The following is an 18,714-nucleotide window of genomic DNA, read 5'->3' on the forward strand; positions in this document are numbered from 1 at the left end:
AACATATTTCAATGGTGTTAGGATGAAAAGGTCGTCCATGAACACGTAACGTGAGGTCGAAAAACTTGGTTTCTAAGGTTCGACGACCCGAGGTCTCGAACCGGGTAAAACTATAACGAGAAAGATAGGATGATATTGACTACACATACCACGAGTATAGTAGAAACTAGGAACACAAGATCGAAATCGAAAGCGAAGAATAAGATCCGGATGTATTGGTTATTCGAACAAGTTCGCCGGTAATTCGAAAAAAGTGATATAGTTACTGTTTACAATCCCTTATATAGGGCAGAGTTGGTTCAGGCGAAGTTACTCTTAACTTCGCCAAGGCGAAGTTAAGCACAACTTCGCCGAATTCAACAACTTCGCCCGTAATTTTCAAAATCAGCCCTTTAAGTTTGAATAATCCTGAATTTAACCTTATCAATTACCAAAAAGAGTTAAACAAATATGATCAAGACCTAGTAACCAACAATAATATAACTACAAAAAAAAAAAAAACAAAAAACTTAGAAAAATTTTAACGAAATAAGGGATCAAATTTCAGTCTAGTCAGGGACCACTACGTTTTAGAAAAGATCCTAACAGGAATCATACTAACGATGTGACTGTCACTTAGATCCGTGTTTGGCTGTATTATGACATAGAGACACAGGTTGTAAGCATGTAAATAACGTAAATGGTTTTCATCGTTTCTGTGATACGGATTAAGGTTCAGTTAAGCTCAAAAATTTAAGTTGGCAACATCTCAGAGATAATGATGTCTTCTATCTATTCTCAAAGCGTATTTGGCTATACCCAAGTCACCCCGAATTGACTTCGACCCATAATGTCTGATTATCTTGTAGATACACTATGTCTGCCTCCCGTTTTCTTCTAACTCCAGACTTGAGAAATTTATATACACGTATATATATATATATATATATATAAATATATATATATATATATATATATATATATTTTTTTTTTTTTTTTTTTTTTTTAAATCAAAAATGTTATCGACTTCGGAGTACTAAATCACTGCAAGTCCCGAATCTGGATCACTGCAGTATCTTGAAATGCTTTCTTCACGGGAATCAGAACACTCACGGGCTCGTGTATGACTGGGTAGTCGCTTTTCTGCCTATCCTTCGAAAAGATATGTATGAAGACATACAAAACTCTTAAGGAGTTTCCACGTAAATTCGAGTAAATTTAAGTTAGTATCACATACACTTTTACGCACCATAAAAATTACCATGACATACAATGACTGTTCTAAAGCCTTTTAAGCCTAATATCTTCACTAGTTAAGCACACACAATCAGTATATATATCATTTTCCAAGGTTGGATCAATTTTCTGTTAAACACAGCATAGAACTTCATACGAAGTAACAGACTTGAAAATTAATTTCATTTCCCCCAAAAAAAAAAAAACTTTAAATTCAATCGCCCCAATCACGTCAAAGTCGTCAGGTAAACGGCTATCCTGAAGATCCAATGGATCAACTGGACCGACCACATACAAGTATGTGTCCTTCTTACTAAGTATGACCGACTAATTTTCAGCAACTGAAAGAACACACGTCATAGCTGCCCCGGTCACTTTCAGTCTTCCAGTTAATGGCTATCCTCAAGCTCCACGTGAAACGAATACATACGTGATGGATATGAGGTCTACTGAAATGGCCACCGGAGAATCTTGTTTAATGACAAAAGCAAGCGAATCAGAATCAGAATTGTGGCACAGGAGAATGGGACATATTCATCTTCGTAAGATGAACTTCATTGTCAAAAATGGGCTTGTGATGGGCGTTCCCTTAAAGAGTTTTAACTTTGAAGATAAATGCATAGCGTGCAAGAAGGGAAAGCAACACAAGAAAAGCCATCTCACCAAGACGATCAACTCAATTGCTGGTACTCTAGAACTACTTCATATGGATCTCTTCGGTCCGGTGAATGTACAAAGTCTAGGTGGTACTTCTTACTGCTTGGTGATAACTGATGATTACTCGCGATACTCGTGGGTATATTTTCTGAAAACGAAAGACGAGACGACTCAGATGGTGAAGAATCTAATTACAAAAGTCGAGAACGTCATGAGTAAATCAGTTAAATTCATCAGAAGCGACAATGGGACAGAGTTCAAGAACTTTGAGATGGAAATCTTTTGTCTTCAGAAGGTACATCCCAATGCACCTTCACTTGTTAGTCCCGGTGCTGATCGATACGAGATCCGCACGAGGTCTAGGAGTGCGGAATCCTCCTAGACTCGTATATGGTGTATAGACGAAGAACACAAACACGTACACGATCAAATACACAAACAAATACAAGAATGGATAATCAAATCTGCAGATTCATATAATAATAAAACACGTTACATACCGTAACATAAACAGAAACACGACTGAATTACTGGATTCACTCTCCATAACCTAACACGACACATGTATATATAGACAATCTTCACGGGCTTGGGCTTCAGTAGGCGAAGTTGTTCATAACTTCGCCTAGGGCGAAGTTGTGATAACTTCGCCTAAGGCAGAAGTTGTTACAACTTCGCCGTTGGCGAAGTTGTTATAACTTCGCCTAGGCGAAGTTGTGCTAACTTCGCCTGTGACGATCCGCTGGTCAGAATTGCATAGCGACGGTCACAGAATGCACCAACAGTCTCCCCTTTGACCGTTGCTCTCAATTCTAACAAACACGAAAGATCATCTGTTACAAAACATGCACTAACAGACTCCCTCTTAACTGATGATCTTCTGTTTTGTTCATCAACCAGCCGTGTCTGACTCTGTCCTGTAGCTTCACAAATCTACCAATCACCCAGCGTCTTCCATATCAGATCTCCCCTTCAGTGTAAGCTTCTCCGACTATAACGATTGAGGTCTTTGAAATGCATGCATCCTCGTGCCAATAGATCATCTCAACCAATCACGTGAGTCCATCTGACTTCACCAACACATGAAGTTGGGCTTCCTCCACAACTTCACCAACTCGTCGGCATACGATAAGGTTTAATCTTCAACTACTCAACATCAGGTGATCAATTTCATCACAAAACCACCTTGACAGAATCTAACACATGACCATTAATTAATCCGAAGCATCTTCAATCACCAGGGATAACAATCAAGAACATAGACACTTTAATTCCCGGTTAAATCCAACTTGTTCCAGAATCTTCACTCGTATAAATAAGCATCACGTTTCAGGATCCAATTCTCGAACGCCTTGAAAATAACATAAATAATATGCTCTGACCGCAATCCAGTAATGACGAAAACCTTCAGTTCAATTTGACTTTCTTCGGTTGGTCAACCACGAACAACAACAATTTCATTGCCCACAAACACCCGAATATGTGTCAATATCCAGTTTCAAACAATATCCCATTCACAACCTCAACTCCAAATCCAGAGTTGACACGTATTTGTTCACACGTAAGACCAAGAGATAACAAGATCACTCGTTGACGGAACAACATCTTTGGTCTCACAATAATCGTGTACACCCGGCCATACAGACGAAAACTCCAAACAATAATTTTTTTTTTTTTTTTTTTTTTTTTTTTTAACTTCACCTGGCCATAACTTCGCCTGGCCATAACTTCGCCTGTTCATAACTTCGCCTGGCCATAACTTCGCCTGTTCATAACTTCGCCTGGCCATAACTTCGCCTGGCCATAACTTCGCCTAAACCCTAAAATTTAAGCGACAACTTCGCCTGAACCCAATAACTTCGCCTGCGGCGGCTGTTCGGCCGAAAACGCACAGAAACGTGCCAGAAACACCAAAAACGCAGATCTCGAACCATAGCGTAAGAGCCTAAGGCTCTGATACCACTTGTTAGTCCCGGTGCTGATCGATACGAGATCCGCACGAGGTCTAGGAGTGCGGAATCCTCCTAGACTCGTATATGGTGTATAGACGAAGAACACAAACACGTACACGATCAAATACACAAACAAATACAAGAATGGATAATCAAATCTGCAGATTCATATAATAATAAAACACGTTACATACCGTAACATAAACAGAAACACGACTGACCCGAGGTGAGCTCTACCTCGGGTCGTCTCACACGACTCTCACTCTCTTGCTCTCTCTTGACACTCAAACTGTAACACACACTCTCTGAATTACTGGATTCACTCTCCATAACCTAACACGACACATGTATATATAGACAATCTTCACGGGCTTGGGCTTCAGTAGGCGAAGTTGTTCATAACTTCGCCTAGGGCGAAGTTGTGATAACTTCGCCTAAGGCAGAAGTTGTTACAACTTCGCCGTTGGCGAAGTTGTTATAACTTCGCCTAGGCGAAGTTGTGCTAACTTCGCCTGTGACGATCCGCTGGTCAGAATTGCATAGCGACGGTCACAGAATGCACCAACAGTCTCCCCTTTGACCGTTGCTCTCAATTCTAACAAACACGAAAGATCATCTGTTACAAAACATGCACTAACAATTGGTATCAGAGCACTGGTTATAGCGAACTAGGAAAGAAGTTTTAACCTAGACTATAACCGTAGGGGAATCGCATGAAATATTTTGCAAAGAAAATATTTTCAAAAGAAAAACCACACACACACTTAGGAACACGGGTCACACAATGTCTAGTGAACACTAAGGATAAGAACATTATGTGCTCAGGGTACATGCGCTAAGTTTGATATATTTTCGTTCTCTTTTAAGAAAAGCGAGAATGCCTCCAACCAGAGCCAAGGGAATTTCCATGACACCCGAGGAACTCGCAGAAATAATCGCACAGGCGATCGCGACACATGAGGCCAGCAAGGCCGAATCAAGTCAGGGTCGTCAAGAGACCGAAACCCCAGAACCCGAATCAGGAGCTTTGGACAAAGGATGCTCCTATAAGACGTTTATGGCCTGTAAGCCTTGGCCATTCAAGGGCACCGAAGGGGCCATTGGGCTCTACAACTGGATCGACAAAATGGAGACGGTTCTCTCCATTAGCGGGTGTAGTGAAAATCAAAAGGTCCTTTACGCGACCTGCATGTTTCAAGAAGCGGCCTCGTCTTGGTGGAAGCTTCAAGTGAAAACATTGGGACGAGAAGTTGCTCTCCACACGACTTGGGAGGAGCTGAAGGAGATGATGATGAAAAAGTTCTGCTCTCGCGCCGAGATTCAGAGTCTGCAGCAGGAATTTTGGAACCACACCATGGTGGGAACTGATATCGATGCCTACAACAACCGATTCAACGAGCTTTGCCAGATGGTGCCGGATATGGCAAACACGGAAGAGAAGAAGATAGAGAGGTATATCTTTGGGTTACCTCATGTTATCAGAATTCCGCTCAATGTCGCAGCGCCTCCAACCTTTGATGAGGCAGTAGCGCGGGCCATCACTCTTACCAGAGATACGGTCCGTGCGGGCACGTTGACCTCGCGCGGGAACGAGCAGCGAATCTCTGACCCCAAGAGGAAATGGAACTCTCACCACCGAGGGTCCGACTCCAAGCAGCCACCATTCAAGAAACAGGAGAGCGCAAGGGCTTACGCGATACAAGCCTTGGAGCCACCACGAAAAGTGTACAACGGGCCTCACCCATGGTGCAGCAGATGCAAGTACCACCACGAGGGTGAATGCGCAAGCCTTGTATGCGCCAAATATAACAAGCCAGGGCACAAGACGATGAATTGCCGTACCCAAGAAACTGGGGGAAGCGACAACTGCTATGCATGCGGGAAGCCAGGTCATTTCAGTCGGGATTGCCCGCAGAAGAGAAACCAAGCTCGCGGGAGAGCCTTTGTGATCGGCGCGGGCGAAGCGAAAGAAGAACCGAATGTAGTAACCGGTACGTTTTTACTTAACGACCATTTTGCATCTGTCTTATTTGATACTGGCGCTGACCTAAGTTTCATATCCACTGAGTTTAAAAACTCCCTACGCCTAGCAACTAGTAGGCTAGACACGCCTTATACTATAGAACTAGCCAATGGTAGGCAGATACGCGCGAACGAGAGGACTGAGCAATGTGTATTGGTCATGGGAGGTCACGGATTCAATATTAACTTATTGCCAATAGACTTGGGAAGTTTTGACATTGTGGTAGGTATGGATTGGTTAGTCGAAAACCACGCGGAAATTATTTGCCATGAGAAGCAGGTTCGGATTCCACTGTTGAGCGGGGAAACCTTAGTAATTCAAGGGGAAAGAAGTGGAGTTGCGATAAAACTCATTTCGTGTCTAAAGGCGCGCAAGTGCCTGAGGAAAGGATGCTACGCCTTCCTGGCGCACGTAGTAGAGAAGAAAGGAGATGAGCGAAAGATTGAAGACTTACCAGTGGTGCGCGAATTCCCAGAAGTTTTTCCTGAAGATTTGCCCGGATTACCACCGCCGCGACAAGTCGAGTTTCGAATCGACTTGGTCCCAGGAGCTGCGCCAGTAGCTCGAGCACCCTATCGACTAGCTCCATCTGAGATGCAAGAGCTATCCAATCAGTTGCAGGAACTATTGGATAAGGGTTTCATACGCCCAAGCTTTTCACCCTGGGGAGCTCCAGTGCTGTTTGTAAAGAAGAAGGATGGTTCATTCAGAATGTGTATTGACTACAGGGAGCTGAACAAGCTGACAGTCAAGAATCGGTACCCCTTACCGAGGATTGACGACTTATTTGATCAGTTGCAGGGATCCAGTTATTACTCGAAGATAGATCTACGGTCAGGTTACCACCAACTTAGGGTTCATGAGGAAGACGTGCCGAAGACAGCCTTCCGAACTAGATACGGCCATTATGAGTTCTTAGTGATGCCTTTCGGGCTAACTAATGCGCCGGCTGTATTCATGGATCTGATGAACCGTGTGTGCAAACCATACTTGGATAAGTTTGTGATTGTGTTTATAGATGATATTCTGATTTACTCCCGAACCAAAGCTGAGCATGAACAACACCTGAGATTAATTTTGGAATTACTGAAGAAAGAAAAGCTGTATGCAAAGTTTTCTAAATGTGAGTTTTGGCTTAGAGAAGTTCACTTTCTCGGTCACGTTGTAAACGAGAAAGGAATACACGTCGACCCCTCCAAGGTCAAAGCCATCGAAAATTGGGAAGCGCCAAAAACACCAACTGAGGTGAGGCAATTCCTAAGACTGGCTGGCTACTATCGACGCTTCATTGAGAACTTCTCCAAGATAGCTTTACCTCTGACCGCGCTAACCCAGAAAGATAAGAAGTTTGATTGGGGCGAAAACCAGGAAGCAGCGTTTCAAATGTTAAAGCAAAAGTTATGTAGTGCGCCAATTTTGTCGCTACCCGAGGGGACGGACGACATGGTCGTCTACTGCGACGCATCACATCAAGGACTCGGATGTGTCCTTATGCAGAGAAACAAAGTCATAGCGTATGCCTCTCGTCAGCTCAAGGCCAATGAAAGGAACTATACCACACACGATCTGGAACTTGGAGCAGTTGTTTTCGCGCTAAAGATTTGGCGCCATTACCTTTATGGTACAAAGTGTTTGATTTTTACGGATCACAAGAGCCTTCAACACATATTTGATCAGAAGGATTTAAACATGAGGCAACGAAGATGGGTTGAGTTATTGAATGATTATGATTGTGAAATAAAGTATCATCCTGGAAAGGCGAATGTGGTAGCGGACGCTCTAAGTAGGAAAGAGCGAGCAAGGACGCTACGAGTTAAGGCTCTAAGATTGACCATTCACGCAGATCTCACTACCCGCATCCGAGAAGCTCAACAAGAAGCCTTGAAATCAGAGTTTGTCAAGAACGAATCCCTTGGGGGTATGGTTAAGGATTTGGAACTCAAAGAGAATGATACTCGATATTTTGCTAACCGCTTATGGGTCCCTCTCAAGGGAGGATTGCGCGAGCAAGTGTTAAACGAAGCTCACAAAACGCGGTATTCAGTACATCCTGGCGCAGACAAGATGTATCAAGATGTTAAAGCACTGTACTGGTGGCCCAATCTTAAGGGCACCATCGCGACGTATGTCAGTAAGTGCCTGACGTGTTCAAAGGTGAAGGCTGAGTACCAGAAACCGTCGGGGTTGCTTCAACAGCCAGAAATCCCCATGTGGAAGTGGGAACAAATCTCCATGGACTTCATTACCAAACTGCCAAGGACACCTGGAGGTTACAACACGATTTGGGTTATTGTAGACCGGCTAACTAAGTCAGCACACTTCCTGCCGATCAAGGAAACCGATAAGATGGAAAAGTTAGCCCGATTGTATATTCGAGAAGTAGTTTCAAAACACGGAGTTCCGGTATCCATCATTTCTGATAGAGATAGTCGTTTCACCTCAAGATTTTGGAGATCGTTACAAGGGGCTTTAGGTACTCGTCTTGACATGAGTACGGCTTATCATCCCCAAACAGATGGACAAAGCGAGCGAACCATTCAAACATTAGAAGATATGTTGCGCGCGTGCGCAATCGATTTCGGAGGTAGCTGGGATACTCATCTCCCATTGGTTGAATTCTCGTACAATAACAGTTATCACACAAGCCTCAAGGCTGCGCCGTTTGAAGCCCTGTATGGGCGCAAGTGTAGGTCCCCGCTGTGTTGGGCTGAAGTAGGTGACAAGCAAATGACTGGTCCAGAATTGATCCAAGAAACAACGGACAAAATTTTCCAGATACGGGATCGCCTTAAGGCAGCGCGCGACAGACAGAAAAGCTATGCTGATGTGAGAAGAAAACCATTGGAATTTCAAGTAGGGGATAAAGTGCTTTTGAAAGTCTCTCCATGGAAAGGAGTCCCCCGTTTCGGCAAGCGAGGAAAGTTGAATCCGCGATACATCGGACCATTTGAGATCCTGGAAAGGATCGGTCCAGTTGCTTATAAACTCCATTTACCCGCCGAACTTAATGGAGTTCACGACACGTTTCATGTATCCAACCTCAAGAAGTGCTTATCTGATGAAACGTTAATTTTACCGTTGGACGAGATTCATATCGACAAACAACTACACTTTGTAGAAGAGCCTATAGCAGTAACCGATTGGAAAGAGCAAAAGTTGCGAAGGAGCCGGATCAAGTTAGTGAAGGTTCAATGGAACTCAAGGCGTGGGCCTGAATTCACTTGGGAAAGAGAAGACCAAATGCACAAGAAGTATCCAAACCTCTTTCAAAGCATAGCTCCTACCAGCGACGCTTCCTAAATTTCGGGACGAAATTCTTCTATCAGGGGGAGAATGTGACACCCGGTAATTTCCCAATCCCATAAACCAAGTAATCAACCTAATTATTAGGTAATTATGTTATATGCGCCCTGCGCGAGCGCGGCATGTTAGAATCAGCGAGTGTATGTTATATGCGCCCTGCGCGAGCGCGCCATGTTAGAATCAGCGCGTGCATGTTATATGCGCCCTGCGCGAGCGCGCCATGTTAGAATCAGCGCGGGCATATGTTATATGCGCCATGCGCGGATGTTTTGGCTTTATGTTTTCATATAACTTAACTTTATGTCGTGTCTAATGGATTGACCGCCCTGCTTGATGCTAAGGCGGGTGCATCCCAAATCATTTATGCGCGTGCGGAAAGGGGGCTAACCTCCCCGCATGGCGGGAACATTGAGAGCTAGTTTGTCTGAAGCTCCAGGATGGAATTGACTTCAACATAACTGATCACTATGTTGAAATACCAAGACCTCATGGAAAATCTACAAATGAAACTCAACGTCCCTGACTGCGAGAAGGTTACGCACCTACCTGCAGCAAAGAAACAGCCTACACGCAGAAGGCTATACGCGCAAGGCTACACGCACAAAACACTTAAGTCTATTTCTCAAATGTAAGGGGGTTTCCCCCGCCCAGAAGGGACCAGTAGCGTGTTTCAGATATTTTTACCTTTTGACTACACACTGACAACAGTACCAGGAAAAGTATACTGTAACACGAAATGTCAGCTGTCAGCCGTACCTACTCCCACCAACCACAGTCCTACATGTCCTGTCAAAAATCAATCAGAATCTTTCTAACCACTCCCTAGGACTATCACCCCCATCCCTGAATAAATAATAATAAATCCCATACTTTGTCATCATTACACCTAGATATGATAAGATTTTAATCCCCTAAATCAAGGGATTGTGTTCCCTTGAATTTGCCTATAAATATGTATCAATCCTTGAATAAAACATCACACAAACACACCCCAAACTCTCTTAAATCTGTAATTCTCTCCCAAGCATCCGTTTCCATTTCCGTTTCCATCACTAGGTAAGCCGAAACCTTAGTCTTGAGATTACTTTTCTAACCAGCCCTTATATTCTTTGATTTCTTGATCTTAATATACATATTTCTTGTTATTTAATCATATTCTAGACTCCCAATTTCAAGGCTAACACCAAGGAACCCGAATCTCGTTTAATCTAAACCATACTTAGCAAGAATCACAGGTGAGTCTCACAGCCCCTATTTTCACTATTTTCACTGTTTTTAAAACTGTTTTCGGGGCGAGGGACACGTGTTTAAATTATGTTTTATCATGGTGTATTTACGAGCAATGCAAACGGTTATCTATGTTTATCTTGGTTTTCGATGTAAGTGCGCAAAGTAAGTGATCACTTTACCATTGGAACTCTAAGGGTAGGGACTACTGTGTTTGATCAACCCACTCGTAGGGGTCGCACCCCTTGCAAAGACGAGTGCCTAGTATGTCACGGGGTAGTACTATGGGATTGAGCCCGCTCGTAGAGGTCGCACCTCTTACAAAGACGAGCGCCTTGTTTTCCGGCACAACGTCCGCGCGTAACCCGCGGGACGGTATATCTAAATTGTTGTAGTGGCAGCGCCACGGTTTTCAGGAATGTCTGCGCGTGACCCGCGGGAAGGTTCTATCAGGCATATGTTTAAACAATGTTATCAGAAATATGTTTCAATATGGCTTTATCAAAGATTATGTTGCAATACAATTTATCAAGTCACCAAAACTTGTGAACTCACTCAGTTTATACTGATTCAAATGTTTTTACGTGTCTTTCAGGGGATAGCTAGGTAGCGCAAGGGGTCACACGTAGAGCACTTCACGCAGAACATCTATAAAATTAGCTTTTTGGAAGATTTTAGTTCTATCCCTTCCACACGCGCGGTTGTCCCCGCCGTGCAAGGGGATATGGCGCGGAAATCTTCAATGATTTTCATACTTGGATGTTTTTATGTAATTCTAAACAATGTAATGTATTTTGTACTAGACATTTCATGTGCAATGGAAATTTTATTTTTCTTGAATGTTTGCAATGACCCGTGCTTGACTATCAATCCCCACTCGCGCGCGCCCGGCTGTTTCCGCCGTTTAGGGCCGGGTGTGACACTTATCGACCTTGATGCTCCTTTCACATGGCGAGATTGTGCTATATATTCATCACCCTCCGTATAAGTGTGGGTTAGAGGTAGGATGTAGGTAGCCCTTAAAATGTGATGACAAATTTTGTAATGAAGCACACTCTTACATCAATCCTAAATGCCCTTCGCTCAATATCACAAGTAAATATGATTGCAAAAAATGTGATGTCACCTTGTTAAATCCCGTCTCAAAATCTTGCAAGTTGTCACAACTAACCACCGATTTAGTGCAACTTTATGGAACTGATGGTCGTAACCCGAGTTTTATTTGGTCTCCTCCCTATGGAACACCATTTGTACTATCATGTGCCCCTTCCTCATTGTTGAAATCACTACCTAAAGGTGCCACTGGTGTTGCTCATTTTCATGGTCAGCTTTGGCTTTTCCACGTCAATTTTATAACCCCAAACGTGCAGATAAATTTGCTCTTTGTCTAGAAAACTCCTCAAAGGTTTTTGGGGTGACATTTTTAGGTGAATGGCCTTTTTAGTTTGCATCTTTTCCAAATCTTGATCTTAGAACCATTCTTTCTTGCACTCCAATGGTCAATAGCATGCAAAATCCCTTGGATATTACATTAGGATCAAAAGGATTTCAGTTGAAGGAATAACCATTACATTAGCATCACTGAAAAGTTGTTTTGTGAAGCTTAGTAAAGTCACCCCGTACACCAAACTCAGAAGTGATATCTTTGAAGAATTTGTTTCTGGTTTTGCAAAGTTTACAAAGAACATTCCTAGAATGAGATATGTTCAACCCTTTACTCTATTTCTAAAATCTAGTGATGTCGGATTTGTTGAGAAGGGTTTTCATGATCCTAATATTGATCTTGAAACCGAAAGTGGGAAAAACTGGACTATATATGGAGAAAACTCGATGAAGCGAGTTGGGAATGGCACCGCGTGCCTTGCATTCATTGATGGTGGTTTAATGATGAACGACACAATTGTTATTGGGACGTTTCAAATGGAGAACAGTTTCTTGTTCTTTGATTTGGAGAATCAAAAGTTAGGGTTCAGCTCTTCCTTATTAGCTCGAGGAACATCTTGTAGCAACTTCAACTTTACCGAGATTCCGAAATGACTTGATATCATGAATTCTAAATGTAATAACAGAATAAGAAAGAGTGATTCATCTTTGATTTTTCTAGGTTATGATTCACGTTTATATCTAGTGCTAGCTCATTTAGGCTCGGTTTAGCTCTATTGTCATCCGATTTCTATCCAATCATCTTGGTAATTCAAATTCTGTGTTTCTAGAATAATCCTAAGTGAAGTTCTATCCTAAAACACTAAACATTATCCCGAATTTACATAGTTATCTCAAATTTGTGCTTTATCTTATCTTTAGTTCAAGTTTAAAGTGGGACTATCTCTAAATTCGTGATAAAAACTACCTAGATCCGTTCTCCTATATATACAAGAGTATTAGGTCGTTCATAACTAGTATCTCAACTCATTAATCTGCTCCCTAATTCCGAATTCAAGCTCAATCTAAGTGTTCTTTAAGAGTTGACCATACAAAGTCAAACGGGTCTTTTAATCCACAATCAACTAGTTCTTATTGGATTCTCAAGTAAGTTTGTGAATATTTTCTGTTCCAAATTATCGAAGGAACAAAACCCCTTTATTAACTTTGATTATTGACGGGGTTTTGTCGGTCAAATTCTGCTCGACCCGTTTAGGGTTCATTAAAGGTTAAAAACCGTGTTTTCTCAATTACTACATCTTCTGGTCAAAATCAGTTTTCGGTCTAGAAGAGTTTTATGTTTATTTTCATGTTTTACATCTGACAGACCAGAACCCAAACTCAGATTCGATGTTCGAATTTTGACTCGCATCAGCTCGCTTAAAACTAGTTTATTTAATAACTCGAGTTCTATTTATCCTTTTGTTGTGATTCCAGTGCTATTCTCGGTTTTAATTCTAGATTATTATTTCAAATTTGCAGGTCGTTTTGTGTCAGATCAGTCGGCACATTAATTCCCTCGCTTATTATTATTTTATTATTATCACGCAAAAATAATAAAGATGAGTAATTCACATCCCTATTTTTCATCTTTTACTTTTTTGGGGGTAACATGAGTACCATATACATCAAATTTTATTTATATACATCTTTACCTCGTCAACAACAATTCGATATTATGTGTTTATGGATTTATTGCTCATCGATGACATGTTGCATGGTTATGCGTTTATTTTTATTGTTTGGCAGTTGGGCCACCTCATCCTCATCGAGTATGCATACCTTACCCCGGTAAGCTAGCTTTGTGCTAGACCGAAAGGGTCCACATCTATTTTATTTGGTAATTGTTATATATCATCAATGTTGTAATTGTTTATATTCACATACGAATTGTTTATTAATAATATAATAAAACATCAAAACTTGTGTAATGCTCACTCAACTCTATGTTGATTAAATTATGTTTTTACGCGTGTTATAGGTTTGCTAGTTGAAGAGTTTGATGGTTTGAGAAGACATTTAGTTATACTTTAGGTTGTTGAAGAAATAAACAATAGATTTGGATAATTTTTTTTATTGACTTTGTGATGTATTTTGATTATATGAAATTAAATAATTAGTTATTGTCATTATTATTAATAGTGACTTGTGAGCTACTGTGCAATCGGTTGCGCCCCCGCATATTCCGCCGTAGGTTGGGGTGTGACAGATTGGTATCAGATCCGAAGGTTATAAGATAGGTTGTTAGACGTAATGACCTAGTAGTATGCTTAGGGTCCCATACGTGTTTACGTGTTTACCCTAATTGTTTATATTTGATTGCTCATAGCTTGCTTAATTAATTATTTATCATTATATAATTAATGTACACACACACCCTCACACACACACATTACTCCGAGGCTATGTCTCATTCTCAAATTTGGTTTTCAAAATCCTTGTTATTATTTATTTATTTATTTATGTTTTCGGGTAATTCCTTATGAATTCCCTCGATTTTGTTTTTTCATTCTTCCTTGAGGATGATTCGTGTGACGGGTATGTAGTAACTGGAACGTGGACACACTTATTCTCCGAACCCTTAACACCAAGGCTTGCGAGACTAAGGAAATGCAATGCGTATAAATCTCAATCAACCGCGAGACCCGGTTGCTTTCCTGGTGGGTTCGGTTAGGGTCGTGAAACTTATTAGGCCAAAGCATATCACACCAAACATCATATGAATCTACTAACCTCATTGGATCAATGTGGTTATGTGATCACATTATTTGTTTATAACCGAATTCACGGTGATACGTGGCTAAACTCGGTTTTCTCATTATTATTTTGTTGAATGAACGAGTGAAGTAAAGGGGTGGTTCCTAAAAACTTCAATTTCTTACTTCAACCCCTCATCAAATGTTTTGATTGTTTTGTTGGAGATCCATGGTGGTTCATGGATAACCCAACACCCAAATATTGATTTTATTATTAATTTCGATTGTTTCATTGGATAAACATGGTGGTTCATGAAAATTCAATCATTTATTCAATTATTTTAAATTTTATTTGTTGATTGAAACATGAAATTCATGGTGGTTCATGGATGTTTCAAGTATCCGATAAAATTTTTAAATTTTAATTATTTTTGTTTGTTATTTAAGAATGTTTAAATTTTCCAATCCGAACCTCAATCACAACCACAACCTCAAAATAGTGATCAAACTTGAGTTATTTTTATGTTTTATTCAATTTTCATAACACCCTCATGAGTTTTCTCATCTCATAAAATTTCATATTTGCCCTCATAGAATGTCTTCCGGTCGATAAGTTCGCAATGCTAGAGACAAAAAGAACTCCAAAAAGAAGATGGCATCCTACTTCGCCAAGGAGATGGCTACAATGCTTCCTGAGCTCATGATCCAAATGCAAAGCACCGCAACCGCAAATCCCGTTGCTTGTTCCTATAAGCAATTCACCTATGCTAATCCTCCCAAGTTTGTTGGAGATTAGGATGCTACTATCCTCCTCCATTGGTTTGAGCGCATGGAAAGCGTCTTCCTCCATTTCCAATGTCCCGAGGACAAGAAAACCACTTATGCTTCAAGCGTCTTCGAGGATAGAACCCTTACTTGGTGGAACAACGAGAAATACTCCCGAGGAGCCGAAGTTGCCATGGCTATGTCATGGGACGATCTCAAGAAAATATGCTTACGGAATTCTGCCCGAAACACGAGATACAAAGGTTGGAAGCTGAATTTTGGTTGCTAAAGCAAGATAGTGGCGATATTGACACCTACAATAACCGTTTCCATGAGTTTAGTCTGTTGGTTCCCCACTTGGTTACTCCTCTCTCTCGTGCAATAGACAAATACATTGCTGGTTTACCCATGCAAATTCAAGACTCCGTCTTAAGTAGCAATCCACAAAACCTTCATGATGTCATCACTCTTGCTGCTACTCTTACCGAGAACCATGTTAAGGCCAGAACCTTTACAAGGAAAAACTCAAAGAAACCAACTGAGAAAACCATTGAGACGACTAAGACCGAACCTCCAAAGGAGGTCAATGCTGAATCATCATCAAACCCTACCCATACCAAAAACTATCAAGTTTCTAAACGTAGGAACTATGTCCTAACCCACTCGACTCCTACACAAGCCCATTATCCTCAAATCCAAACCAACAAGAAGCCTTACACCGAACCGCATCCTTTTTGTAGCACGTGCAAGTATCATCATCCAACTACTTCGTCATGTCGTCAATGTTCCAATTGTGGTCATTATGGTTATGTCACCAACACGTGTCGTGATTTTTCGCAAACCCAACCCAACCCACCTATGGCTTAAACCATTACTGCACCTTTTGCTCAATCCCATGCCATGTCGTATACTCAACCCTTTACCCGACCATTCCAAACATATCGAGCTTGCTACAATTGTGGCGATTCGAGTCACCTTTGTAATGCATGCCCTAGACTTGTATATGCGAATCAAGCTCAAGTCTACCCAATTCAAGTTAACTCAAGTCAAACTTATCAAGCCCAAGAACCGCAATCCAGAGTTTATCAAACCCGTTTCAATCAAATTCCATTCATGCAAACCATCTAAGCCCAACTATTCAAACCAATCCAACCCAACCAAACCCAACTACTCAAAATTCGTAAAGATCAAATTCTTAAAGGTGTTCAAGGTCAGATGTTCCAAGTCAACCACGAAACAGGATTTATAGCTACTCGAAGATTCTCGTCACTCACTACATTCTATTTTGTTTATTTTTCTTTTTCGGTTTAAGTATTGTAACCACTTTTTTCTTAATTGTGGTATCGTAATGACTTTTTCATAATTGTGGAATCGTATTAGAATTTTATGTTTAATCAAAGTCCATCTCAAGTCTATTTATTTCAAGTTTATATCAAGTCTAATTCATCTATCATCATTATTATTATTATTCATCTATTATCTACCCTCATCTATATTTCATTCAACTATTCCAACTAAACGGCCTAAGACCGGTTACCTTAAGCATTCATTGCTAATTAAAACAAGCGGCTATGAGTATCTCTATGATCATAGTTAACTAATAGAAGCTGTATTGTACATTTTTTTAACATTTTGTTCATCTATCTAAACTCAATTCATCTTAATTTTTCTTTTAATCATGTTCACATTTACATTTATGACCCCCAAAGGAATTCATCGTCACGATATTTGTAATCTTTAAACATTTTTGCGTGTTTATTCTCATTGTTGTCGATTTTTATATATAAGAAAGAATTTCTTTATTTAAACCCGAAGGTTCACTAGATGCATTTTTTGATGATGTTTTGTATATTTATATATTCTTGATTTATATTAAGTTCATAATTGTTTCGTTGGTTAATTTTTTTCCCTCAAAGATATATATTACCGACAACCTGTGTTTTTATAACCTGCACAATGGGACAAATTATCTGGACCATCCGACGATAAAGGTAATTATGGTTCGAAACATAATTATCCAAGTCCTCGCATGGAAATCATAGTATGTACGATTGCGTGTCATAACTTAGAACCGAACGTGGTTTTGGGTAACGGTACAAATGTAAAGGTGATGAGGACACGGTGGATACGCCGCTGGTACATCCTATATATAAGTGGCCCTATTGTATTTTCATTTGGAGCGTTTCTCTGGGTCACGCAAAGTTCTATGTTATGTTAATTTAAAATTGTTATTATGAAGATTTCTTAGAATATTCTTTTGTTTTATTTAATCAATTTTTTTTCTCCGTAGGTTTTCCTTAATTTCGGGACGAAATTTCCAAAAGTAGGGAATACTGTGACATTCGTTAATTTCGGTTTATTTGTTTTCCCGAACCGGGCTCGTATTCAGATTCTTATTATTTATGAAACCAAGTTTTTATTAGTAATTTATGTTATTTAATTTATATTATATTGTTTTGATGTTTAAACATGTTAAAACTCCTTCGGCTTAAAATCGCAATTTCGGTAAGTACGGGGACTAGTTTTGACAATATGTGAAAGATGGCAGCTCACACCATCGCGTAGCGTGACCAGAAGGTCTGCAACAACAGCGTTTTTGCTGCTGCAGCTGCGTGTTTTGGCTACAGCAGATCAGCAGTTGGTTCTTGTCTGTTGGTTCAACTTGTTTAGGCTCGGTTTAGCTCTATTGTCATCCGATATCTATCCAATCATCTTGGTAATTCAAATTCTGTGTTTCTAGAATAATCCTAAGTGAAATTCTATCCCAAAACACTGAACATTATCCCGAATTTACATAGTTATCTCAAATTTGTGTTTTATCTTATCTTTAGTTCAAGTTTAAAGTGGGTTTAACTCTAAATTCGTGATAAAAACTACCTAGATCCGTTCTCCTATATATACAAGAGTATCAGGTCATTCATAACTAGTATCTCAACTCATAAATCTGCTCATTAATTCCGAATTTAAGCTCAGTATAAGTGTTCTTTAAGAAGTGACCACACAAAGTCAAACGGGTCTTTTAATCCACAATCAACTAGTTCTTATTGGATTCTCAAGTAAGTTTGTGAATATTTTATGTTCCAAATTATCTAAGGCACAAAACTCCTTTATTAACTTTGATTATTGACGGGGTTTTGTCGGTCAATTTCTACTCAACTCGTTTAAGGTTCATTAAGGGTTAAAAACCGTGTTTTCTCAATTACTACATCTTCTGGTCAAAATCAGTTTTCGGCCTAGAAGAGTTTTATGTTTATTTTCACGTTTACATCTGACTGATAAGAACCTGAACTCAGATTCTATGTTCGCATTTTGACCCGCATCAGCTCGCTTACAACTTGTTTATTTCATAACTCGAGTTCTATTTATCCTTTTGTTGTGACTCTAGTGGCGTTATTATCGGTTTTAATTCTAGATTATTATCTCAAATTTGCAGGTCTTTTTGTGTCAGATCAGT

General features: G+C 40.4%; 1 pseudogene; it reads left to right on the plus strand.

The window, feature by feature from the left end:
* The first annotated feature begins 10,508 nt into the window (after positions 1-10,508).
* On the plus strand, positions 10,509-12,414 carry LOC143590375 (chitinase CLP-like; annotated as a pseudogene).
* Positions 12,415-18,714: the final 6,300 nt, after the last annotated feature.

The sequence above is a fragment of the Bidens hawaiensis genome, unplaced genomic scaffold (genome assembly GCF_021521415.1).
Source record: "Bidens hawaiensis isolate Kalapana, Puna unplaced genomic scaffold, B.hawaiensis_p1.1 tig00001647_1, whole genome shotgun sequence".
Taxonomy (NCBI): Eukaryota; Viridiplantae; Streptophyta; class Magnoliopsida; order Asterales; family Asteraceae; genus Bidens; species Bidens hawaiensis.